This window comes from Apteryx mantelli, chromosome 2 (assembly GCF_036417845.1).
Source record: "Apteryx mantelli isolate bAptMan1 chromosome 2, bAptMan1.hap1, whole genome shotgun sequence".
Lineage (NCBI taxonomy): Eukaryota > Metazoa > Chordata > Aves > Apterygiformes > Apterygidae > Apteryx > Apteryx mantelli.
In genome coordinates this window covers 15,366,493-15,392,352 of record NC_089979.1, presented here as the reverse complement: position 1 = coordinate 15,392,352, position 25,860 = coordinate 15,366,493, and the positions used below count along the sequence as shown (strand labels likewise).

Below are 25,860 nucleotides of genomic sequence, written 5' to 3'. Positions count from 1 at the left end.
CTAGCTCTGTGTGTGTGTGTGTGTGTGCGCATGTGTGTGTGTTTACATGTGTGTTAGCCATCTCTCACACTCCTTTTTGTTCGTCCTAAGGAGCAACCAACGTGGGAAAAAGTTGGAGAAAGCAGCAACAAAACTGAGAATGAAAATAATAATTTTGCCTTAGCAATAATCACTCTTTTCTGTTTAAATAGGTGAGCACGAGTACATGACAATAAGCTTAGATTAAATATTTTTGTATCCAAAGTGCTGTCACGGCAATTCTGTGAATCTGATTCCTATTCAGATTTAGTCAAAGTCATACACAGCTGCGTTCATTTTTGCCTGAGAGGTTTGTAAAAAGCAAACAAATACTCAAACTATGCCACACAAATCCTTCCTTATCAATCAGGCATTAAAAAAGGGGATGGGGGTTTACAATGTGTCACTTAGTGGTTGTTGTAATGGGTGGTGAGTGGAAGAGGGATAAATTGCTTGGGCAGCCAAATTTTGGCAATTAACCAGGTAGCGGCAATGACCCCTGCTCCTCTGAACTAAAACTTTAAACGAGCCACTCCTGGGGTTTTTCTGATGCCATCAATCACTTCAAGACCATTTACCAAAAACACATATCAAACCCTAACAGTTTCAAGCCAGTTATTGGCTTATTAGCAGCTATTGTAGTTCTGGCGAACCTTCGTACCTGGAAATGGCATTGACCTCAGGGGCCGGCTCGGTTTGAGACAAAAGGATCAAGATTAAATATCCCTCATTTCTGAAGTTTCCTGGACTCTGGAGACAGATGTTATTTTGACAGTAACTTGTGGCACTGAAATTTTCTAACACTAATAATCTAATTTAATCATAGCTGGCAGGCACAGCAATTTTTTTTTGTATGTGTGTACATGTATATATGCATGTATATGATTACATTTTGTATATAAAAAAGTCCAGAACCACATTTATAATCTCACACAGGCCAGACAGATGGGAGCAAGCCAATTTTCAATTATAAGCGCCGTCTTTAGGCAGAGACATCTTGCAAAGGCCCATTTGCTTAAACAAGCGTGTATAGCTAATTTGCACAAGAAAAGGTCACTGTGAATGGATTAAGATTATCTCCACTGAGAGCAAAATAAAAACCCTCGTTGCATTAATTAAAACTACAAAACAGACTTCAAAGTAGGCTTCTTTAAAAATCAGGTCTCAACTTTGGTTGAATAAAATATATATATTCCATATGAGTAGCAGCAATTTCTTTTTCTCAGTGTGGAATATTGATTGGCAACTAAGTCCCGGCTCAACAGTCAGCAGTGACACAGCACATGGAGGGAAAATGTTCGGAAGCTGGAACACAGGGGGAAAAAAAGGTTGCCATTTTTAAAGCATTCCTCTTTCAGACACTGAGAGGTCTAAGCCTTATCGCTTTCACTGCATATTGTATGACAGAAAATTTTAATAAATACCAGAAATAGAATACCCCGAAGGGCTAGAATACACCAGTAATAAGTCCCCCATCATTAGCTTGCTAAAAATGTAAAATCCTGTTAATACCCTGGAATGCAACAATATCCACAAAATGTCAATGGCAGAATCGGAACACAAAGAAAAAGCAGAGAATGAGGCCAGCGGAAGCAAGACCTCCATATGCCACCGACTTTTTATATTGAGCACCTTTTCTTTCATATCTAATTTGCTGATATTAGGATAGTTTTTCAAGGGGGAAAAAAAAGGATTTTGTTGACCATTTCCCACCTGAAAACCAGTTAGAATCTTGCTCCCATTTGCGGTTTTTAAAGCTTAACCTGTGATTTATTGCTTAGCTCAGGAATAGCATGGTCCATGGTCATCAAGCAATTTATCTACATCATACATACACAGAGAGCCTCATCTAGCCTTGATGCATGGGCACAAAATTTCCACTCACTGCAGGGAGGACCCCCCAAATGTAACACGAGCAGAACCAGAGCAGAGCAATATCCATCAAGACCCTCAAGCTACAGTTAATGAACTGCACCAGAGATTCTCTTCACGAATAAATTTCATTGCAACTTCAACTCAAATGTTTTAAGGTGGCTCAACACAATCTCCGAGAGCAGTGCTAAAGGAGTCATTTTGAATTTAATCCCCTGCAGCTAACACTCTGGGATTAATCATCTCTTTCTTTGAAATCCTTAAGCACAATGTGCTAATTTTACTTCTACTAGTTCCTGAGTAGTACAGAAAGCAATGGGGGTACACTGATTTAACCAAAAGATAGAATATAGCCCAATATGCTTAAATATGAATTTGGAAATGCATTTCACACAACCCCTGGAGACAGACACAAAGACGGAAATATCTCTGACAGTTGCAAGCAAGTCTTTGAAATGTGAAGCAGTATTTATGGTGGAAATGTTTTATATGTACAAAATAATACTTTACACTACAGTCTATACAATACAGACTATATGGATGTGACCAACACTGAAACCATGTCCAGCAGGAGCCCCAAGCCCCAAGTTGAGAACCTGTGGGAGCGTGCTGCAAGCACAGATTTCAGACTCTTCCCTATTCAACCCGGTCCAATTTTCAGACATCCAGGAACAACTACTTTCCTAGCTAGAGCAGGATATCCTGGTATCTATTGCAAATACAGGTATTGCACCAAAATCTGGTTTGATTTCTTCATGCTCTTCACCGACTAATCCAAACAAGAGCTCCGGGAGTCAGTGAAGTATTGTAACCCCATTCTCAGTTGGTGGAGGGGACTGAAGTAACAGAAAAAATAGTCAAGTGCTTAAAAGAGGTTCTTCTAGATCTTCCTTTCTTTTTCTGCCCTGGAAATGGGCAGATATATCTGTTTTCAGTAACATCTGAGGACCAAGGGAAAATTTGCTTACGGTATTTTAGTTTGCATCACTGTGTTTTCTCCATACCCAGAGCTCCCAGCTTGTGGCGCCTGAACTACCTGCGTATCCAGACATTTTCATTTCACCCAGCTATGGAGGTTGTTAGAAACCATTTACGCCGGAGAAATCAGAGTGACAATAACCTTCCACAGCCCGGGCTTGCAGCGGGAGAGGTTGCAGTGCTTTCCTCTCCCCAGCACTACACGGGCAATGTGCGTGCTCGTGGGCTGTTCTTCATTATTTCTGTTACTTAGGGGTCGCCTTCTTCCTAGTGCTTACTGTCCGTGTAGTATTGGCAGTTAATGTTCCCAAGCATTTATTGTAGAAAAGCTTTGAAAGGAGTTTGCTGCTTTGCCTGTGGGTATTTATTTGCAGAATGCTCCTGGTTTCTTCTTAGAAGACTGCAGTGGAGGTGCGGGGGGGGGGGCACTTGTTCATCACTTTTATTCCAATATTCCTTCATTCTGCGCGTTCACACGGAGGTAACTCTTTACTGCCAATTTTAAGGATGGCTTGGCCTGGGCCTCAGCTGCCTCAGTCAGACATGTTAAAACCCAAAATGCATATGCTTTTAAAATGACAGTTGGGGTTTGAAAACTAAAATAGCTACAGATTTAACCCAAAGCTCACGTCCCTCTGTAAGGATCAGCAGTATGTTTTATTAACTTTCAGGCTTCCTTCCATAATGATTAAGTGCACCGTGCTCACAGCTAATACCTTTTTAGGCAGCATAAACAAATAGCTCTATTTGTAATCAATTCTAATTTATTCACACTTTAATTGAAATATCCCCTCCTTGCTACCACCCATAGCTGAGAAAACATGTACGGCCCCATCTATCATGCAGGTGTAAACACTAAAATGCTGTGTGGGCAATTACCAGAAGAAATGCTGTTCAGCAAAATGCTCTTAAAATTTTAACTCCTTGATCCAACACATTGCTTCTGTCGGTTCCCTTCTTTTCTTTTTTTTCCCCCTTTTTTTTTGATGTGCTGACCTTGTCAATCAGCCCTGGGATTAGGCAGCTGCTTGGAATTCCTGGTCCTCCGTTGTCCTACGGAGTCCGGGCCGGCTGCAGAGGCTCTGCAGCGACTAATCAGCCATGCCATGCATTCCTGCTTACAGCTTAGGCATTTCCTCATGTCACTACACTTAAGAGATTATAAACTACCCTGGGAAACATTTTCACTACCAATATTTTGTATAAACTATTTTTTTTTCCAAATCACCATCCTTATCGCCATTGATTGAAAAGAGGTCTAAAAAAGAAGCCACGCTGTTTTAGACTGGAGCAGCACGTATGTCTAGCTACTCATGATTGTATGTTATTCAGATATATACCACCTGTCATGTAGGAATCATAAAGCAGTGTACATATTTTCTTATGTAATTCTCCAAATACTGGTATAGGATATCATCACCTTCTCCATTTCCCAGATGGAAAAACAGAGATACAGATGACTGGTTGCTCCTCAAGTAGCTAGGCAGAACCTGGGAACCCTAAAATCAGTGTCCTGACCTGCCTCCCATCCTCTCTGACGATACACCACATACTGAAAAGCAGCCAAACGTTATCTCCATCAAAATTGAGATGGAAATACAGGAGCAGAACAAATAAGAGGGACTTAACCCAGCAGTATACATTTTGAGTGCCACACATAATCAGTCTTTTGGAAGATGTTGGAGCTCATCTTTGGCAGGGAGTATCAGCACATACCGCTGTAGATGTCAGATGGGACTAGAGCTGTTTTTTCTTTCCCAAGCCAAAAATTGCTATGGCATGCAACCAAATATGTCCAGGGCTGCCTCCCTGAATCTGCAAGCCCATGACCTCACACTGCATCTTCCAAAAGTATCTGGATCATTTCAAGTGCTACAACTAAGATATTAAACACACACTATATTGCAAGGCTAAATGGCAGAGTGTTTCCTAGTTTTCCAGTATATTAAGTTTCAGCTATTAACCAATCAGCCAGCTTTCCATGTATGAATTCTTAATGCAGATGGCTCTGAACCATTGGCTGGAGAGCCTGAAAAGAAACCCGTTCGGTCACATGGAGTGTCTCATTGCTTGGTTTCCATTAAGGTATCCTGGCTTTTAAATAAACTGTCAAGTAAAACTTGGCACTGAAAGCACCAAGTGAGTAACTGTCTTTGTAGAAAACCTGACAGCTCAGCTGTGCCTCGGATAGATAGCTGCCTAAGACCGAGCTCTAAGGACTCACGCATCCTACTCGGAAGGGTGCCGTCGCCACAAACGACTTGTATTGGGATTTACGGCTGCGCAGCACTTTCGGCTGATCTTACTGCTAGCTAACAGGCTAGTGGCTGGCCGTTCATTTCCCTCCCTCTCCGCAAGCATTGGTTCTGGAATTACAAAGTTTAGAGGTGCAAAAACATAATTGGAAAACTTTTTTTTTCTGCTTAAAGGGCTAATTGATTTCACAGGTGTTTAATTATCATTTGCTGTGAGATAATACCTTGTAGTGCCATAAAAAATGGATTTAATTTTCGAGTGCTTGCAAAACCATTGCCAAAGCCAAGTTACAGCTAAGCTAGATAATTATTCTATAAATCAAACACACTGCCTCCTTTCTTTGAAAATTTTAATACTTGGCTATAATGATATCTGACGACCTTGAAACTAACATAAAAAGGATTTTATTGCCAAGTGCTGAAAGGCAGCCGTTGGAGTATTTCATTCAGCCTGGTTCATTAACGGCAAAGCAGCCAGCCATGCTGCCCTGGCTCCAGGTCCAAAAGATGCCAAGGTGCAAGTACAGTAGGGCATGCGTGAAAAAACAGCGTTCTTGGCACACAGCTAACGGCCGAGTACAGTTATGAGGATAAGCTGAATCTGAAAACGTTGCAAAACTAATGGAAATGCCGCAAAATTCTTCTAGGCATAGCACTGGAAATGAAACTTTGGAAACATACAGCAACTAACATCAAAGTACAAATATTTTCTCCTTTCTGTGTACAGAATTGTACCAGCATCTTCTTTCAGTTTAGAAGGGTAGGTCAGCAAAGCAAAAAAGGGGAAGTACACCTTTCACTTTAACAGACTGAGAAAAAGATAAAGAGATACTGGTAAAAGGCTTTTGTTATAGTTAAGATGGACAATAACCACTGAAATCTAAATCATCTTTAAAGTCTTCAATGGCATCATGGTTGTACTCTGTCCACTTACATATTATACACAGAAACGTTTGGATACACAAGCTATTAAGTCAAACTACGTTCTAAGAGATAAAATACATTTTAATGATTTCTCAGCCCATGACATTTTGTCTAAATATACATGCGGCATGCCCTGTAAATCTATATGGCCCAGACAAAGTAAGCACCATGCCAAAGACTAGCCAGCTGGCTTATAGTGACAGAGGTTACATGACCTAGAAGTCTTATCCAGTAGCAAATGTTTTCTCACCAACATCGTTTGATGTTTAAAGCTACTGGTTATTTAACAAATGTGCCAAAGAGGGTTCATAGGTAGTGTACCAGAGTCAAAACTTGCAGATGTGCCTCTCTAGACAGTGTTAAGCCCCAGGTACAAGCAAGCTGGTAATTCACATGTGTAGTCCCTTCTCTAAAAGTAAGCGCTGGCTCTTAGGCTTGAGCCTAAGAGCGCCTGTCTCCCAGCAGTACTACCCCATACCGGCAGTGAGAAAACTCACAACAGGTCTGAATCAGAAAAGTCCGGGAGGAAGTGAAAGCACTGCCAAGTTCCTCCAAGGAATGCAAACGTAGCATTACAGATTGTGAATTCAATACAGTCTAGTCTGGTGGGAAAGCCTTAAAGACACTGATATTCGCCTGCACGGATGCGTGCACAAGACCACATATACGCAGAATAACAGTGTAAGCTGCTAAATGGACCTAACTCCCCTGCCACCTCCCTTTGAAGTGACTATATATTCCTATGAATCCTCTTTGCCAGAAATCTGCACGCCTGGCACTAATAACCCAACAAGCTGCTTGAATCTTACAACTTAAAGAGATGACCAACCTGTTAAGATTATCTAGGAGTTCAAGGCATGTCCAGGTTGGCAGGTTCTTTCTAACAGAATTCTTTTAACAATAAATTATGCCCAATGCTTTGCGTTATTATGGTGCCTCTACCTTGCCATCTTCTGGAGATCACAAAAGTCTTTTGAATATTTTAATATAAAGAACCTCAGCCTGTCGGCGAGAGAACAAAGCAGCATTTCCATCTTACTGATGGGGAAACTGCCACAGAGATCCGCTGTGCAGCAAAGCCACGCACGCTATCAGGGAAGGGTTGTACATCTCCCAGCTCTGAACTTCTGCTTCATCTCCTAAGCCATGTTCCCGGTACTTTGCATAGAAAAATACAGAATTAAGTTAAAAGTGATATCTAACTCTCGACAGCACGCTCTGGCATTTCAATGGATAACTAATTCTTAAAATTGGGTATATTATATTCTCGCCTTCACACAGTGACTTTGTTAGGCCTTTAGTCTTCTTCTAGCAGTGAAGCAGTGTCAAACACGTGTCCTAAGGAGCCCCCACCTGGTCTCACTAACTAACCTCAAATGCTCCAGCAGTTCAGCTGTGAATGTCTTTGGAGTAACTTTCCACTGCAAAGTCGGTGTTCTTATTGATTTCTTATCTAACTTAAAAGAAAAAAAAAATCCTACTACTGGAATTTTAGTTATTAAAGCATCAGTTTGGATTAAAGACCCAAACAAAGAAAAATCTATACCGCATTTTCTGAACAAAGAAACAAATTTTAGCTCATCTGCCGCCTACTCTAATTTTGAGATTACAGGACATACCTGAAAGCCTCAGAGTACAGAGAAATAAAAGACTTATTGTGAGATCTCTCACCTGTCAACACCTGCAAGTTCGGAAGCCAATGATTCCCTGCTGCACGTCAAAAAAAAAAAGCCTCCAAATCTTTCTTAATTATTTTAAACAGATCTTTATTGAAAACCAGAGGTAAAAAAAAATGCTAAAGAGGATCAGTTTTCTAGAGTTTCATGCTGCAATATCTGGGGTTACTGAATGCTTTAACTAAACTAGAAGGAGAAATGCCTGATCACACTGAAAAGCCCTCTACGTTAAAATAGGGATAAAATCAGTATTTTACGGCCATTTAAGCCATGGGCCAATAACTGGATCCACCAGAGTCTACTGCACTCTGCCATAAGGAGCACTGTCCTCTATACTAAGCTGCCTGTAGGATCTGGATTTCAGTAGGATACTAGAGAAACCACAAAACACCGGAGGCTGAATTAGAAGGGGTTATCATTTCTATTCATGCTTTGAGCGTCTGGTTGAGCTCTTTACCGAATGGTTTAAAATAATCCTTATGAAGCTTATCGTTTTCTATTCAGCTGCACAGATTTTCCCATTATGGCTATCGAGCTCCTAAGTGACTTGTTGGCATCTTTAAAAGTTATAGTTCTCTAGATGCAACATGTAAAAACAGAAAGCAAAGATGATGCGCAATACTGGGCCTAATTATGCTGGAGTTCATTTCTGTGAATGACTAGATTTGCTTCAAAAAAAAAAGAGGGATTTTATACAGGAACTGCTGGTAGAGCCATGCACTGTCTAGCCTTGCTGACCCAAAATGCAATCACTCTTGGAGAAAAAATTAGTTCAGCAAATCCATGGAACAGCTCTGAATGAAAGGGAGAAGGGATTTATCTGAACCCGTAAGAAGTCAGCTGTAGGAACACAACAGATCAAGATACCTCAGTATTTCAGTTGTTTATTAGTTCTCATATTCCCCTGTATCTCAGGATCTCAAAACACTTTCTATCCCCGTTTTATAAATAAGGCAAAGCGACCTCAAAAACAGAACTAGGACACAAATTAGGGGTGGGGAAAAAAAGCACTACTTCTCCACGTTTTAATTGTGGAGCTCTGAACTCGAGGGTGAAACGCCAGCCTTGTTACCATCCAGGGGGACCTTCCCCTGACCGCTCGAATGGGATTTTCAAAAACCCTCAGCAATGCCTGAATCCTGCTTCCACTGAAATTAACTCCTCCCGTTAAGCCCTAGCTAAGCGCTTGAGAAAATCTCACCCTGCAGTTTTCTTTCTGTAGCTGCTATTGACTTCAATCAGAGTCAAAAATCAATGCATTTATTTATATACCTGGCGACTGCAGGCCCTTGGTTTCCATCACAGAGCGTTTAGGGAAGAGCGGCAGCGTTTGAAGAGGCAGGAGAAGCTCACACAGGTCTTTTATTATTTATATGGTTCACCCATACCCTCCTTATTCTGCTTTAGGTCCTAAAAGCAAAGAAGAGCTGGTGTGTTAAGAGAAAGGGTGCGCTCCTCAGAGATTCACAGCTCGACCCTGGCTAGGAAATGCCAGAAATACCGTACCAGGAGCTGCAGGCTCCTGCGCTGGTCAGGGGGGAGAAGACAGGAGTAATGTGGAGATTTGCACAGGGAACAGGAATCACTGCAAATATTGACTCTAGATTTTGAAGCCAGCTGCCAAGGGGTAGGAGCCATCCTTGGGTTCCAAAAGACAGACTTGCAAATCTGGCCAGTAATTCAGATTAAGACATTAAATTAGAGACTATAACAGCAGGTACTTCTTTTCTGAACTTAATGAGGACTAACTTCTGCAATAAATGAGCACAGGAGTGCTAACTGGAAGGGCAGGAAACTCAGGAAATTTATTTCCCATTGCAGTCAACAATGATTGTTAAATAATTTTAATTTTTTTAAAGAGAGAGAAAACAGGAGATAGCAGGAAGAAATACATAAATGCTCTGATGCTTGTTTTTCACTAATACCTCCCATTCCTGTTCTTGGTTTTGGCAGCACAAAGGTAAATCAGACCATGCCAGGTGCAATTTAGAAACTATGACTGTGCTCCAAAGAGTGCCCAGGTAAAATGCGACCTGTCACTCAGCAGATCTGCTCCTTTTGTGTGCCGACTTATTTCTGCTGACCATAGTAAAATCAAAAGCTAAGTTTTCTGTTATTTGCTCTTCTCAGCAAAAAGGCAGCTAGAGCAAGAGAACAGGTCCATGGCATCTCTACATCACCAAGTCCCCTTTGGTGCAGGGCTCCCCTTTCCCTCCCGAGCCAGAGCAAAAAAATGTGAGCCCCATGCAATTTAAATTAAGTTTAGAATTTGCATCTGGCTTTTATTAGGTTGCTTACAGTTTCTCGTAACACCTTTTATAGGGTTGTTTATGCAACTCCACTGGTTTTCACTTGACATTACATCTGATTGGGACAACTATATTCAAGTCAATAGGGCTGGAGAGAGTCTTACCCACATTCCTCATGGTGACATGTGGGCATTTTAGATCCCAGCCTGAGTGTGCAAGACTGATATCTAAAAACCCACATGCACATGTTTGCACACACGTACACACACATATACATACTCTTGCACTATTTAAAAAGGAATTTTATCTGGAAACCTGTGAGGCATGTGCACATCCTCCTTCCTCCTGATCCCATCCTGACACATGAAGAACCTCACGTTATTTTTGCAAAATTACTTTTTCAAAATCAAGGTCCATTTTGAGGGCAGAGTTGGAAGAATAACTGACCAAAACAAACTGAAAACCCCGTTCTGAGGGAGAGCTCTTCTTGGGAATGCAAAGCAAGTCTTTTGAAAACCCGTCTGCCAATGTGAGTGCCAAACGCTATCTAACCTGCACAATAGCGCGATTCGGAGAGCTGCTTTTCATTTTGATTGCCGAGTCCCAGGGAAACCACATACCTGCGGCTGGTGAATGCCTGAACGCTCACATCTGTGTCCCTAACACACCACTGCAGCATCAGGCGTCTGAGCTATGTCGGGACCGATCCTAGGAGATCCAGGCAGCATTTCTCATCCCCCATCGACACCCAGCACTCAGAACCACACAGCATCATCTGCTTTGCTTTTTTAGCATTCCTGCCCTGCCGGGCAGTGTGTGCCTGAATGGGCGACGTCTGTTTGCGAGCTAATACATTATTCACACAGGCTATTCAGGCAGAGCAGCACGGATATGAAACATTTATCAACAAAGGGGCCAGTCTGTCATTTTAAAATAATTATGTTTCTTTAGAGAAACCAGCAAATTCAGTTGTCTCAGAATCATTTATGAGACTGCGCGGACATGAAAGGACTCTCTCTTTCGGAGGGAGGAGTCTCTGCCCCACATAGAGCTTTAATCATGAGAAACCGGATACCTCAGCAAGGAAATCTCAAGCTCACAGGTCTGGTAGCCACAACCCTGACAAGTAGAGAGGTTAAGCAAGGAGAAGGAGGTTAAGGAGATCTTGGCACTTTTTCTTGTGAGCTGCCAGCCACCAAAACACCCCGAATAAAACATAAGGTTGCTAGACAGAGGGCTCCCAGGTGTCCTCCTGGGTGTGCTGTGTGTCCGGTCACTGCGGTGCACCTGCACCATGCCTACACCTTGGAGCAGCTCTGCCAGCCCGGCCCCAGCCGGACACACGGGGACAGCGGGGCACAGCACAGGTGCAAGAGATCCATAAAGGGGGTTTTGGTATGGGGTGACTTCAGCTTCCTACATCTCACAAGCAGTAACATCCCATCGCCCTACACTGGCAGGTGGACAGGCGGTCCAATCCCCAGCCGAGTCGGGGTTTGTACACCGTTTCCCCACGGGTATAAATCAGACCACAGATATCTCCGCAAGCTTCCACGCAGATGTTCTTCCACATCTTCTCACATGGATTCCAGACAGGTTTTGGTCCAGGCACCTTCCTACAGCAGTGCCTCAGATCACACTTCCGACATGTCAGCACTTTCTGCCGACATCAGAGACTAAAAAGGTGCAGACCTGGAACAGGTTTTTTGGAACGTCCTCATGCAGCGCAGCCGCCTTTTACATACAGTTTAAGAGACTATAAAACCCCGGAAACCAAATTCCACTGTAATGCTTGGCATCTGAAACAGGACTTTTTTCCTTAGAAAGCAGCAATTCTGAAAAGGATTATAAGGGCACAGTGGACAAGCAACTCAAGGCTGTTATAAAAGGTTGAATGAATCCTTAGACCTATTGACCATGGAGTGCAAATAGAGAAGAAATTTTGCCTATGTATCCACAATTAGTGAGACAGATACTGGGATACATTCAGTGCTAACCACCCTAAAATTTCAGAAAGATGCCGAACAACTGAATACAAAGAAAAGGGACTGAAAAGTTATTTAAGGAATTGGAGTAAATGCCCTACTGGGAGAGACTTAAAGACCTCAGCCTGCTTTGCTTATCAGAGAAAAGAGTAAGAAGAGACTTGATTACAGCACATAAGTAACTCTACGGGGAGTAAAAGAAAGGGAACTGAGAGTTCTTTAATCTACCCAAAAAGGGCGTAATGAGAATCAAAAGGTGGAAGTTAAAGTCAAACAAATATCAATAGAAATCTCTACAAAGTTCTCAGCATTGAAGATATTTTAACCATTGAAACAAACTGCCACGAGATGGTGGCTTCTCCATTCAGTGACCTCTTCAAATCAAAAGTGAATGCTTTTCTGGAGGAGATGCCATAATTCAACCCCATTTCCCGGACTCAATACAGGGTAAACCAGGTGGCACAGAATGGGCTGCAATACGCAGGAGATCAGACAAGATAATCTGACGGTCCATCTGCCCTGCCTTTTTCTATAAAAGCTTCTCATATCTGTCTGTTTTCTGACTGTCAGGAGCTCAAAACCATTACCTCCCATATTTTAGCATGCAAAACTTCATCATAGTAGATTATTATTGAAACGTGCAGGGACATTAAAAGGGACAGCACAAGCAGCAGATAAGCAGCTCTCCCGTGCTACTTAGCTCTGCTAGAGTAACAATAATAAGAGTCCCTTCTGTAAGACTAAACAAAAATAGACTAAATTCAATAACAAACAACCTTCAGGATTTTTGCCACTTTAAACCCACACACTGAACTTAATCAAGAATGAACTACCTGATGAACAGGACAGTTTAAAAACTAGCTATTTTTACATACAGAATTGTATTACATTTCTATAGATATCAATTGGTTTCCTTCCTATAAAACTCTTTATGGGACCTTTTCCACGGGGATGATCATCAGGATCAAACTACCAAATGAAAAGGTGCACTCCTTGATTATCATTACAGTAAAACTAATAGTGGCATCTGTAAATTCACAGGGAAAGAGGAGGAAAAAAAAAAACCCACGAAGATTGTGCCAGGGTGAAAATTTTTAAATGGTCTATTTTTAATGGACTAATGAAACCCTTCTGAGTTCCTCTGCAGACACCGGACAAAAATGGATAAAATTGGAAGCCCAGGGATCTGCAAAGTCATTATGATGATCAGATTTTCCTTATGCAGAATATTTTGCTTTCTTTCCCCTACATCTTTCAAAAGTTTATGATCTCTGTCTAGTAATGCAGCCAGTTTTTCCACTAAAATGTACTAAGCCCTTTATAATTTACTGGGGAACATTGGCATTTATTATCTTTCCAGTGAAAGGTTCTGTCTAAAACTATTTTTTCATCATATATTAATATTCTGGTATGGAAGGTTTGCATGAAAAGAGAAGGAGAAAGAAAGTTAAAGAAAGATTCTTGCCTGTTTTAATGTTATCCCATCTACCTTGCATTCAAAGGGGAGGAAGGTCTAAGCCCTTCAGCCACACGTCACAAATACAGTTATCTTGTTTTATACCTTCCTCTGTTTCAGGTTTTCTCACTCTGTTGAGTAAATACAGCCCCGGCGGAAAACCAAGGGGCCGTGGAGCTGTGTGGTTTGTGTCTTCCCCACACCTCGGCGTCAAGAGCCAGCTGTGGTTTCCCCAGGTGTCTCCCAGGCGCGCTCCGGCAGAAACGACAGCAGGCAGCGAGCGTGCCCTCAGGTTTCGCCCTCTCGCACGGCATCTCTTACCTCCTCTTCCCTTTCCAGCCACACACGTTTGGCGCATTTCAGCAGCGACCTTTTCCGCGGAAGTTGGGTAGGATGCCCTAATCGCTGTGTCAGCACATTCCCCAAGAAATTCATGGGAGAGCTTTCAGCTCCAGCTTTGCTAGGAATTTAGGAAAAATTAAGCCTTTAAAGTGACACATGACCTTGCTGCCCGTCCCAGTGCTGCCACAAAAGTCAAAACTCTCAGCAAACACAGCTTGAATGAGAGATTTGACAAAAGCCCCACAGAGAAGTTAGGGCAGATGGGTGATGGTGTTAACCCTTTATTCTGTGAATTTTACCATGGCCAGTAATTTTTAGGTCTCTCCTCAACCCCCAAACTCCTGACAAACATGCAGATTCATTTTGCCTAAAGAGGCCAGTACATTAACAGTTACAAAACGGTTTCTGAATCACCATGCGTTTGTATGAAGGCTATAGGGAAATGTCCATGTACATCCTCTGGAGCTGTTTATATTTATCACAGCTGAAAAACAGCAGTCTCTTAGCCTGGAGTGTTAATGCACCTAGGCTCTTCTTTATCTGCAGGAATATAGCTAATCTGCACGTTAAATGTGCGAGGGAGCGCGGCGAAGGACTGGAAGGGAGGACACTACTGTCCTCAGTGTCCCAGGCGCCGCTTCCTGCGCAACACAAAACAGATCCGGCTAAAAGCTGTTACCTGCCGCATCCAATTTAATTGCCAGGCAGTGGAGAACTCCATAATCCCTGCTGTACAGAAAAGGGAGTAAGTGCCAGGGTGGGAAAGGAGCCGGCTGGGGAGAGGGCAGATGCTGCGTGGGAACAGGAGGGGCGAGCGGCGGGCAGCAGCCGGGAAGCTGGCTGAGAAGGGAAAGCCAGGCTATTCAGCCACCTGGGATTGAGAGGCCAAGAGCCCAGCAGAGACGTACCCTGGGGCTCGCGGGGGTCCAGCAGTTGCCCCGGCCACCAAGGACACCAGCCTGCAGGCAGGGACCCACCAGGCCAGGCTCTTTCCTTCGTATTCCCAAACTGAGCTGCCCGCTGGGGCCGGGTTAGAAACTCGGGGCTCACCGTTTAGTGCCTCAAGAGTCACTCTGCTCCGGTTTTTGCACCTCCTGGTTAGTTTGCAATAGCCCTGCTAAAAGTCATCTTCTGTTCTCGAAAGCATGTCGATGCCCTTGGGTCCAAGGACGGACAACACCTCTAGCACTTGTCTCCAAGTGCACGAAATTCAGCGTTCATGCCCAGACAGCTAGGCAGACTGTCCTGACGCTGTGTCCCCGGGGACACGATACGTCCTCTATAACCTCAGCCCCCCAGCTCGAGGCTGCCAAGCTGGAAAAATCGGGCTATAGCTTTTACACATTGACAGCAACAAGGTTGTTCCATTGCTCTATCTATACTGTTTATAAAAACGCACGAAGGTCAAACAGAGAACGTTACTGAAGGCTCTTCCCAGCAGCGTCCAGCTTTTGGTGTCGAGGAGAGGTTATGCGAGCAGGAAAAATACTTCTGCTTTTGACGTCTGCGTCCTGAGCCCAAACAACCAGCACAGGGCGAGTTTTGAGCTTAGCCTGAGGATTGTTTGTAAAATGATCGATGACGCACGCAAATGGGCTCGTTTGTCTTACCGTGCATGGCAAATATTGTTTTTAACGATGAGATTTTGCCAAACGGCTCTAAACACACCCAAAATGGAATCCCGGAGATAAAGTTGCACGAGTAAAGCAACACGATCACCAGCAGTCTTCCAGGAGGGACTGATCAATCAGGCTTCTAATTTTGGCTTAGCCTGCAGGATTATTTTCGTAGGGGTGAAAAATAGATGCAAGTAATGTCCCCTACCCACCTCTGCTGCTCTTAAGATCAGCCAGGATTGCAACAAGCTGTTGCATTGCTTTTAAGCTGAAAATCCTTCCCTACACAGCTTTTGGAGCAATTCAGTTCTTAAATTCCCTCGATTTCAAAACCAGATTTAATCAGAGGTTGTTTCTGAAGGGCTCTAAGTTAATAATGAATACACAAGCCCTAGTTTTGGTAGCAGAATGTCTAATTACTTTCAGTAATCAATAGTTGGTTGTTTCTGTATGACTGCTCCATGTTCCAAAACCAAGTAAAAATAACTCAGCCTTTCAGAAAATTAGGTGCGAAAGGCTTGTAAGAGGAAGGTAAGCGAGTTATGTTCCCCATCCGAGCCCTTTTTTTGTGGTCAGGCGGATGATGATGGCCAGATTCTGCTCTCAGTTACTCTGGTGTGAATCTCAGTGGAGTTGCTCTGGATCGACACCGATGTAGCCGAGAGAAAAACCTGCCCCGTCAGTTTTCCTTCTTCGGTGACCATTCTTCTAAATCTTGGGATCCATCTGAGATAATGCTCCTTGGTTGCCGGGCTTCACCAAGCCAGCTGGCATCCCTCTGCCGATCTGGAAGTGTTTAGCTCACAGTATTTCCTTACGGCTTCATGGACACTTCTAGTTGTCAAGGAAAGAGAAACTCAAGAGCTGCCTCGCCTATTCTGAGTGCAGTCATTTGGGTAGCAGGTCCAAATGGCTCTGCCTATGTCCCGGAAAAAAAATCAGCAGCATGACAGAAATTAGAGTCTAACGCCCTTCTGCATTGAAAACGGAGGGTTTTTTAATCTTTGGCACCTGCAGAAGGCTGTTTTTCACAAAACTGAGTGATAAAACCCTACAAGAAACACTCATCCCCAAACTATCTGTGTGGCTTTTGCACACATCTGTTTCTCTCCTGTCCTCAAGAGATGTCTAAAATCTAATTAACCAATTAATTTGCAAATATATTCTGATTTATTCAAGGCAGATTTTCTTAGTGTTAAATTATCTGACAGTGAACCATACGCTGTACACAGGAACAGGACTTCATTAAAATACCAAAGGTTACACAAATGGAATAAAAATTATATTTGTACTACAGTCAGCACATACTTATATCCCCTAATGAGAAAATGTGTTTGTATTTGCCTATTTCTAATTTGTTTTTGCATGTTTGGTGTAAACCTGTGTTTAATACATTCACAATACCAAACTACTATACCTAGTGTGGAAACATGAATATTCTGAGAGGTCTCCACTTCTACTTAACTTGCAAAGGAATTTAAATTTATAAATAAACCACAATCAGCACTGTCAAAACTCTTCTCTCTGCCACAGCAATGGCACAGTTTGTTCTGCAGGGAGAGGGAGGCATTACCATTTGCAAGCCCAGCTCTCCTCACTGCCTCCTGAAGCAGGTACCCATGTTTATGGGGAAATCTCAAGTTATAATTGACAGCACTTGTGCAAAATGAGTCAAAAGGAAAAAGCTAATGTGTTGGTCTTGATTGCCGCATTGAAATGTTATTTTTTTCCCCTGACTCAATAGCTGTATGGGTACAAAATACAACAGCTGGCTCCAATTCTGACAGCTACGGGAGAGATTGTATTGTTTATCCCATGGCATCAGTCGCACCTACACTCGACCTTTACAAAAACACGAGAGATGTGCTCGGTGTTTAGCAAAAAAAAAAACCAACCAAAAAAAACCCAACTCCCCCCCCAAAAAAACCTCTTCCCTCTGTAATTACTAACTACCCAAGTATTTTTTTATACAGCATTAGCACAAACAAAAATACTTTTTCTGAATACATCAGGCTGAGAATTACCTCTTGAAGAAATTAATACCAGTTATTTTCTTTACCTGACAAGTAATTTAGTATTTTTATTATAGTTTATTATACTACAGTTGCAGCATGGTCAATCAAGACCAAGTAACTACCCTTCAGGTGTATGCATACCTAAGGAAGGGACTATTTCTGTATTGAAAGATGTCCTAGGTAAATCTCTAAAAAGTGAAGAAATGAGGGACTTTTCCCATGTTACACAACTGATCGGTGGCTGAGCTACAAACGGAGGCCAGACCTCTCGAATCGCAGCCCAGCGCTGCAAACCCTGGGTTGCCGAGACGCATCCGAGTCTGTTTTCCTGCCACCAGGACTACGTGTTAACAATGCGCTCCATAAATCCCGCGTTGCTCGAGGCAGCAGGCGCCGGTGCAGCAGGAATCGCTCACTTGTAGCGCCGGCCCCCGGGACAGCGGGTGCAGGACCCCGGGGACAGCGGGGACAGCGGGTGCGGGACCCTGGGGACAGTGGGTGCTGGGCTGTGGGGACAGCGGCTGCAGGACCCTGGGGACAGCAGGTGCCAGGCCACAGGGACAGCAGCCACGGGGCTGCTGCCTTCCCGGCACGGCACGCTTGGGAATTGGAGTGGGATGTTCTCGGAGTGCCCAAAGTGTAATTTTTACTTAAAAAGAGTAGGACAAGCCAGCTATCTTTGGCGGGGGGGGGGGGGGGGGTGAATTAGACTGAGAGATACCTGCAAAGCTGGGGAAGAGTCGAAATCCCTGCATTTTGGGGCATGCTATCAATTTTAAAATTATACTTTTGACATTTTTCACTGCTTATTTTTAGCGGCAACGCTTAAGGCAAATACATACAGAGGCTGAAGCGCCCTCCCACCCCTCCTCATGTTTAATACTGAGCGTGTTTACTTGGAGCACTCAGGGACCTGGAAGAGGGGATGCTCTGCAAAGGAACCACATCTCCAGGCGACGGAGCTGACTCAGGCGGGGACGGCCCGTGACAAACCCGCCGCCGGCAGGTTAGAGGGCACCCCTGCTTCTGATGGCATTCGCCGCTGAGAAAATGCAGGTTACTGCACAACTGGGTATAGTAAATGGGCTTATACAAACACATTGCGAGGCTCAAAAGTAGGCAGCGTCAATCAGAAAAGAGAGCGCAGGCTCCGGCTCAGCAGAGACCTGCCTGGATGCGTAGCAGCGGGGCCGGGAAAACAAGACAGGAGTGGGACAGGTGAGGAGGAGACGAGCAATATAAAGAAGGAAGCCTTGATACTCCCATTTATAAGAACAGTCAATACAAGGAGACGTATTTAAAGTGATAAAAGATTTTTTTTTTTTTAAACACACAGTTTATAATTAAGTTGTGGAACTAAATGCCACTGAACATAATTAAGGCCAGAAACTTGTGTGAATGAGCAAAGGGTATTGAGAATATCAAGCTATGTTAGATTCAACATAAAATGAGCGAGGGATGCTTAAACTGTGTTTTCATGGTATACCTCAGACTAGCCCTTGGGAAAGTTATTTCGTGGTCATCTCTTACAGATTTTTACATCTTCCTCAAATATTAGTACCAACCACAGCCAAAGGCTGGATTAGACTGCCCACAAATATAAGGTGGTATGGAAACACCCCCAATCCTTAGTCCCTAGTAGTTGATATTACTACATCTTATTTCCCCAGGTCTCCTTTCAGACAGAGAGTTTACAGGGAATCTTTTCCGTGTTTGCAGGAGTCTTTCACACAACAAGAAAGAATATAGAAACGTAGAGAAAAAAGAACCGAAAAAAGTTGTCAGTGGGATGAGGAGCAGATACAGGATCTGAAACTAATTTTAATTCATTTTTAAAGCTCTTTTCCTTTTCACCTGTATGTGAAATATGCAGAAAGCAAATGCTCAGTTACAAGGTCAGAGCCACATGGGGTGGTTCTGGCAACCAGGTGAACTGCTTGAGTTTGCTGTCACAGCTCATTACGTCAGGAGAACCTGTCCACATGGCTCCAGAGCTGACGTGGCTGGTTATTCACTCCAAAAAGCTTTTACATTTATTTATTTTTACTCATATCCCAAACAAAGATTTAAGCAGTGCCCCTATTTGCTGGCTGCGCTGGTCACTGACAGAGCTACCTAAAACCACCTAGGACTGAAAATGAAGCTCTTGCAATTTCACGGGCAAATCACAAAAATGCCCTCATAAATGATCTATTCTGCTTCTAGGCTTTGACCTGAAATCCTGATCATTTTATCTGTCAGACCTAACTATGAAATGCAGACTGTCCCGCACCAGAGGCTCCATAAACGGGGGTGAGGAGGGGGGGAACTGGGCTCATGCTGGCTGTCTTAATGTGGGTGCAACCTTGTTGCCATATACAAAGTTGACAAAGTATCTGAAAGCCATTCCCACTTGTGCTGGTCCTAAACCATCCTTCCATCCCAGATCTGTGCTAAGACTTTTGAATCCTTCAATAACAACAGGAGATCTCCCCCCTCTCCAAGCTTTCTTATCTTAAAAATTGTACATATTTACATACTTGTCTATAATGTAACACTGTTAAACTTTGCAACTAGACAACAATTCTCTGGTTTAGGTATTAATAAACTATTGATGCATCCGTCGATTGACTATAAATGAAGATAACACTCTGCAAAAATTCTGAAACTTAAAAAAGGTCTCTGATCAAAACTGCTTCCTCTTTTAGTGACAGCTCAAGCTATTAAAAATATACTCAGCATCATCTGCCTTAATGTCAGCCACAGCAAATTACTGTCCCGATCCTGAGGATCCCAGAAGGAAAGCACAATTTCTTCTCCATTTTTCATATAAGGTAAATGACAATTCTTCCTTTGCTCAAGCACGGCCTACCACTCACAATGCGTTTCATATGCATACTGTTTTTGGCTCTCCACTGAAATGGCATTATATGTTCTCAGGTCTTCCTGACAAGCTTTAGCTTAGTTAAGACTCGCTCAATATTTTCTTCTTAGCTGTTGGAGAGGAAAATAAGGTGGGAAAAAGTCTGAAATTGTCACAGCACCAAAAGGCTTTGCCTAAAATCATGCAGCCATGATTTAAAGCTAAGTGACAGTCTATAATTGAATTGTCTAAGGTTGCTTAAGGTTTATTTACTCAATTCAGACATACAGCACACATGCTGAAAAACACAGGTCTTTACTTATTCATATGAAAAGCAGGAGGGGGTCACCAACTCTGCAGGTACCTCTGGTACTGAGGAACTGCCTACAAGTGTTGCAGCTCTTAGGGCAGCTTCAGTGGAGCAACAGAAAAGCACCATCTTGTCTAGAGGAAGGGAAGACACATACAACTCGGGATTTCCCATCTGGGAAGAGAGGACAGAGCTCACGCAGAAAGCTGCTGAAGTCTCTCTAGATGGCTTCAACAGACGGAGAGGGCAGAGCCATTTCTCAAGCCCTTGCTGCAATATCCTCCCCATCCAGCGCCTGTCTCATGTATTTAGATAGCCATTTGGAAGCGTGCACACTTTCTTCTTGTGCCCGTACAATGTTTAGCACACTTACACGTAGCACCAGATTAAAAATGAACAGCAGTGATAAAGCATTTGTAGTACAGACAAGGGGGAAGGTGCAAGCATCCCCACTCTTGCCTTGATAAGGGCACAGCCATGCTATGAGTACAAAAATGTTCAAGCTGACACTGGATAAACTAATCCTGTCATGACAGCACCAGGAAGGCACAAGACTATGGCATTCATGCCAACCCAGGCTTAGTACAAATGTGTTCGCAACAGCCTCCACACCCAAATGGATGAATGGATATACGTGGTGGAAGTGAAGGACTGCTAACGCCTTCACTGCAGGGAGCTGCTGCACCGGCCTTGACCCTAGCCTCTCCGTTAGGGCAATCAAGAACAATTTGGACAACTGTCCATGCAAAAATATGAAATAAAGGTCTGAGGCCGCACAACACATTTAACACCAAAGAACCAACACAGTCTGTTAATCTGCACCACCACAATGTGTTAATCTTCAGCCACTGCTAGCTTAAGTCTCTGTTTTTCAGAAATCACTAAATAAAAGAAACAAATGTTTAAAACACACTTTTTCCAGCAAGTATGCAATCTGGTACTTTAGATACTTCTACAATGCTTATATGTAAAATTGCAGACCTACAGAAATGCTCCCGAAATCTACTGGAATGCCTCTAGCATGCTTTGCTACATGAACTTTCAAAGACATCCTGTTGTTCATCCTGTTCACCCTACTGGTCAGCCAACAATACGCACATAGTATGAGCGTATAACTCAAGATCTTCTCTCATACAAACAGCTCCATTAGATCAGTAGGTAGACAGAACCGACATAAATATGTACACATGCACAAATACACTCAGATCCAAAATACTCGGTTTGATTCAAACTGACTATTATCTTGGGCCCGTTCTTGGTCAAGGTCTCCATCCCCTCCCAGTACAGCAAATGTATTACACCTTTCACTATGGAAGGAGACAGAGTTACACAGTGGTCTAAGCAGATAGCCCTGAAGGAAATACTCGACCTGTATAGCTGGGGGGAGACCACAGCCACCTCAACGTGTCCTTCCTTTCCAACTGAAGTTGGTCAGAGCCACTCACAGCAAGCTTTTAAGAGCCCTTGACAACACAATCATTAAATTTCAGTACACATTAGTCAACTCTAAAACTTTATGTTCACATACCAGATACTCCCCAATACTAATCTAATGAGCACTTTGAAACACCATATTTTAATTATAGCAGCTCTCTTGCCATTTTTTTCTTTTAAGGACCCTTTACGTTTGCCCAGTATAGATATTTTGACTCTTCATACTAACCTGGGGCAACCTAGCAGAAATGTCTGACTTTTTTTCCTGGTCAGATAAATGAAGGCTGCAGAATTAATGAGGGAATAAACTCTAGGACTTCTAAGATGGCATTCACTGCCTTGGTTAGTCTGATTCCTGCTCTCATGGGAAAACCCTAGGGAAGAAAAATGGCAGGTTCTGAGTGGATGAAGTCTGAGTTTTATGGACTCGCTGTTCACACTGTAGCAAAACTACGGCTACGAGTGAGAAAAAATAATTAGGTCCCAAATCTGCATTAAAACATTTTTGCAGGATTTTGTTCTTGAAATGGAAAACTGTTCCCACAAGGTCTATTTTTAGACATTTTATTTTAAAGAGATCAGAAAAACTCTTCATGTTTAAATTTCTCAGTGGGAAGTTTTTACAGTAATGATACTTAGAACTAGAATAATGATGACAGAACAGAGGAAACGAGTGAATACCGTAGGTCCCCAGAAATACAAGCGTAGGGCTGAAATCAATGCGCCCTTAACAAGGGACTTGCTCAGAACATTCATTCCAACAGCGAGGGTGCACCCTCATTAGCCATACTGCGCTTATTCATTACGGTTATTTGCAAATAATTTCCTATATTTTGGGATAATCAACTACAAAAAATACTGTTTATCGTTTTAATCCACAGAAAGTCAGTCTCAGAGTCAATTCTTTTGACCTGATTTCATCGAGATGGGCATCATACTTTCAAGTCAAAATCTGAAGCAAATGGCTGGCTTTTCCAAACAGGAGGCAGGGGTGTGCCTGAACGGCTCACACCATAGCTGGGAGGACAGGGCACAGGAAGGGTCTACTTACAGACGAGGTGGGAAGGATGCTCATTTCTTCTCGACACTTTAAGTGGGGGAGAGCAAAGGGTGAGGAGAAAGGAAGAATAAGGCCTCAAACAGTGATGAGGGTCTAGTGGAGTAAGAGAAAGAGATGAGGTGGGGGTTTTGTTTTTGAGAGAAAAAGCAGGGTAAGACAGTTTAACAGACCATCTCATTGCTTTCCAAAACTCGTGGAAGGATCTCCCTTATTTTCTCCATCAGTCCCTTGGTAGCAGATGCTTGATTTTTTTTTTCTTTTAATTGCTTTTGTACAGACTGCAGGGTCATGTTCCACCAGAGCCTTTGTACACACTGGGTTCAGTTCTCAGGGCGAAGCCCAAAACTCTTGAGTTTTTGTTTCTTACAAGAATGTTTTGTGACTTCCCCTGAGAATCTGGCCTTGCACTGCCATCACACATACTTCTGGAAGGAAATTATCTATCTATACCAGAAGCAACTTCTGAATCATTTGTGACACGTTTCCTCTTTTAGACAGAGTGAAAATCTTAGCCCCAGCTTCCTCTTTCTCCCACCAAAACCTCATGTGTTTAACCCTTTAGAGTTACACTCCTCATGGAGAGTAATTTAAGGAGACACACACTCCCCACTTGGCCCTAAGCATTCATCTGGCTGGATGGCTGGAAATTGCCAAATTATTAACAGACACTGGAGTGAGAAGACTATAAGAAAAACGTAAGAGTGTGGTTGGCCAACAAATAGTTTAAAGAAAATGTTTTTACTCATTAGCCTTTTCACAGCACGTGCTGGATTTCAGTTAGATGCAATGGCTGGTTCAGTAATGTGGGATCCAGGCTCTGAAATCCCAAATTTTCAGGGTGTCAGAATCTAACTTGGTGCTGGAGAGGGCACAGGGGAGAGGGGGACAAAGTTGGTATTAATTTCGACCTCTGTGACTCTCCTGTCAGCCAAAACCAGCTGAGGGTTTAAATTCTGAATCTCCCAAAACCTGAATTTCTTTTCCAACAGTGTTTCCTGTCCTGAAGGACAGAAAATTCCCCTTCTTTAGGAATTGCTCGTTGGTGCCCGGGCGCCTGCACTTTGGTTTGCAACTAGAAAATTCTTTGGAGACATGTGTGACATTTCATGCTGCCAGAGAAAAAAATATGCCCAAAAAAGGCTGGTTTAACAACAACTTCTTGACTTTTCACTCTGCACCAATTAAAAAGAATTAGAATACTGGAGAGAAAAATTTTAGCCATTCAAAAGGCCATCTTAGGCCTCTCTGTTCCTTAGCAACATGCTGAGCAACAGCCATAAGTATTTAACCATACTGCATCAGCTTGTAGCGGGCGTTCAAGTTTGGGGATAACAAATTCCAGGAATAACTACTTAGAAATGATGCTTCTTAAATGCCTTGCAAATCCAGTCAAATGAGGGTCTTACGGGGTCTCCGTGTCTTCCAAGCCAAGAAAAGCAAGAATATTGTCTAATATTCACTTATTTACTTATCACAATAGGATTTAAAGGCCTAATCCTGAGAACTTCTTGGAATACTTGCAAAGCAAGCGTTCCCAGCTATAGTAAATATTAGAGAGCACAAGTAAGGTCAAAAGCTATACATTTGCTTAATTCCCATTAAAATAAATAAGAGAACTGTGCCTAAATGCTCTGGCATATTTGGCCTTGAGTGTTTTTCAGGCTCAAGCTCTCAGATACTGCCATGACAGGCACTACAGAAAGCACTAAAAAGGGATTAGATACCTTCAGATTCCCAGCAAGAACTAAACAAGGCTAAGCTGCCACCATGCACATTTACAATATAGCCCTTGAGTCCTCGCCGGCTTCCCTCACATCAGTCATGTCAACACTGCATTTGCCTGAACCCAGAATTTGGGTATTTGATTACACAAATAGATTAGAGGGGGAGGGTGTGAGTGAACACAATTCTGAGAAATGAACCAAAGAAGCAATTTATTTCACGCTTAAATGGTCCACTGCAAGTAACAGGGAAACTTTTTCTTTATTTGGACTTTGGGAGATAACTAAATTGGTCAGCAGCTGAAAAATCTGACTCACTCCCTCACCATAAAATTCACCGTCAGCAAAGCCTCCTTCCTCCTCCTCATCTCAGCCATACAGCAGTGGTCATGGCGGTGGTTTGCAGGTGTAAGAGGAAGCCCCACATGCACAGTTCATTTTTCAGCCCATCCACCACTGCTATACCAACATTAACAAGTCTGCTTTATCAAATGAATATGCATTAATCAAGGTCTCTGCTGTTTTTCTGGTTAGCAGAGGAGCTCTGGGGAGGGAGAAATGCCCCCGTTTTGTGCCTTGGGCCAGTCTGCAGCTGAAGGTGCAGAGTAGTGATATGTGCACTGACCTGCACGCTGCTGAGGGACCTCGTGAAAGGTGGTTCAAACATCCCTTTTCAAGCAGGCACCCCAAAATCAGCTAATCTCACACTGCCTACAAGCCACACACGGCGGTTTGGGGCAGCCAGACCTTACAGGACAATGCTGATGTTTAGTGCATCCCACAACAGTCATTTGACACCGCTATGGGGGCACATGGGACCGACAGCGGCTCAAGTTTTCACCTCAAGCTGGTCCTGCGAGACTTTGGGCTTTCCAACAGCGCTGAGCTTGGCTTCGCGTCCCCCAGATGAACCCTCTGGCGAGAGGAAGCCCACCACCGTGAAGTTCCTGCACTGCCTCAGTCCAGGACAGAGCTAGAGAAGGACACTGGTCTAACCAGCCTGGAGCCGGTTGGCGATGAACGGCAATGCCACGCTCCCGCTCTTCCTTGGGAAGGGAATAAAGAGTCTGAACCCCCTTAAACAAGGATTTAACATAATTCTCCATA

At 43.2% G+C, this 25,860-nt stretch overlaps 1 protein-coding gene across 1 annotated transcript in view; it reads right to left on the bottom strand.

Moving 5' to 3' along the window:
* Window positions 1–25,860, bottom strand: part of EXT1 (exostosin glycosyltransferase 1) — a 188,557-nt gene that overhangs the window by 26,258 nt on the left and 136,439 nt on the right. The window lies entirely within an intron of this gene.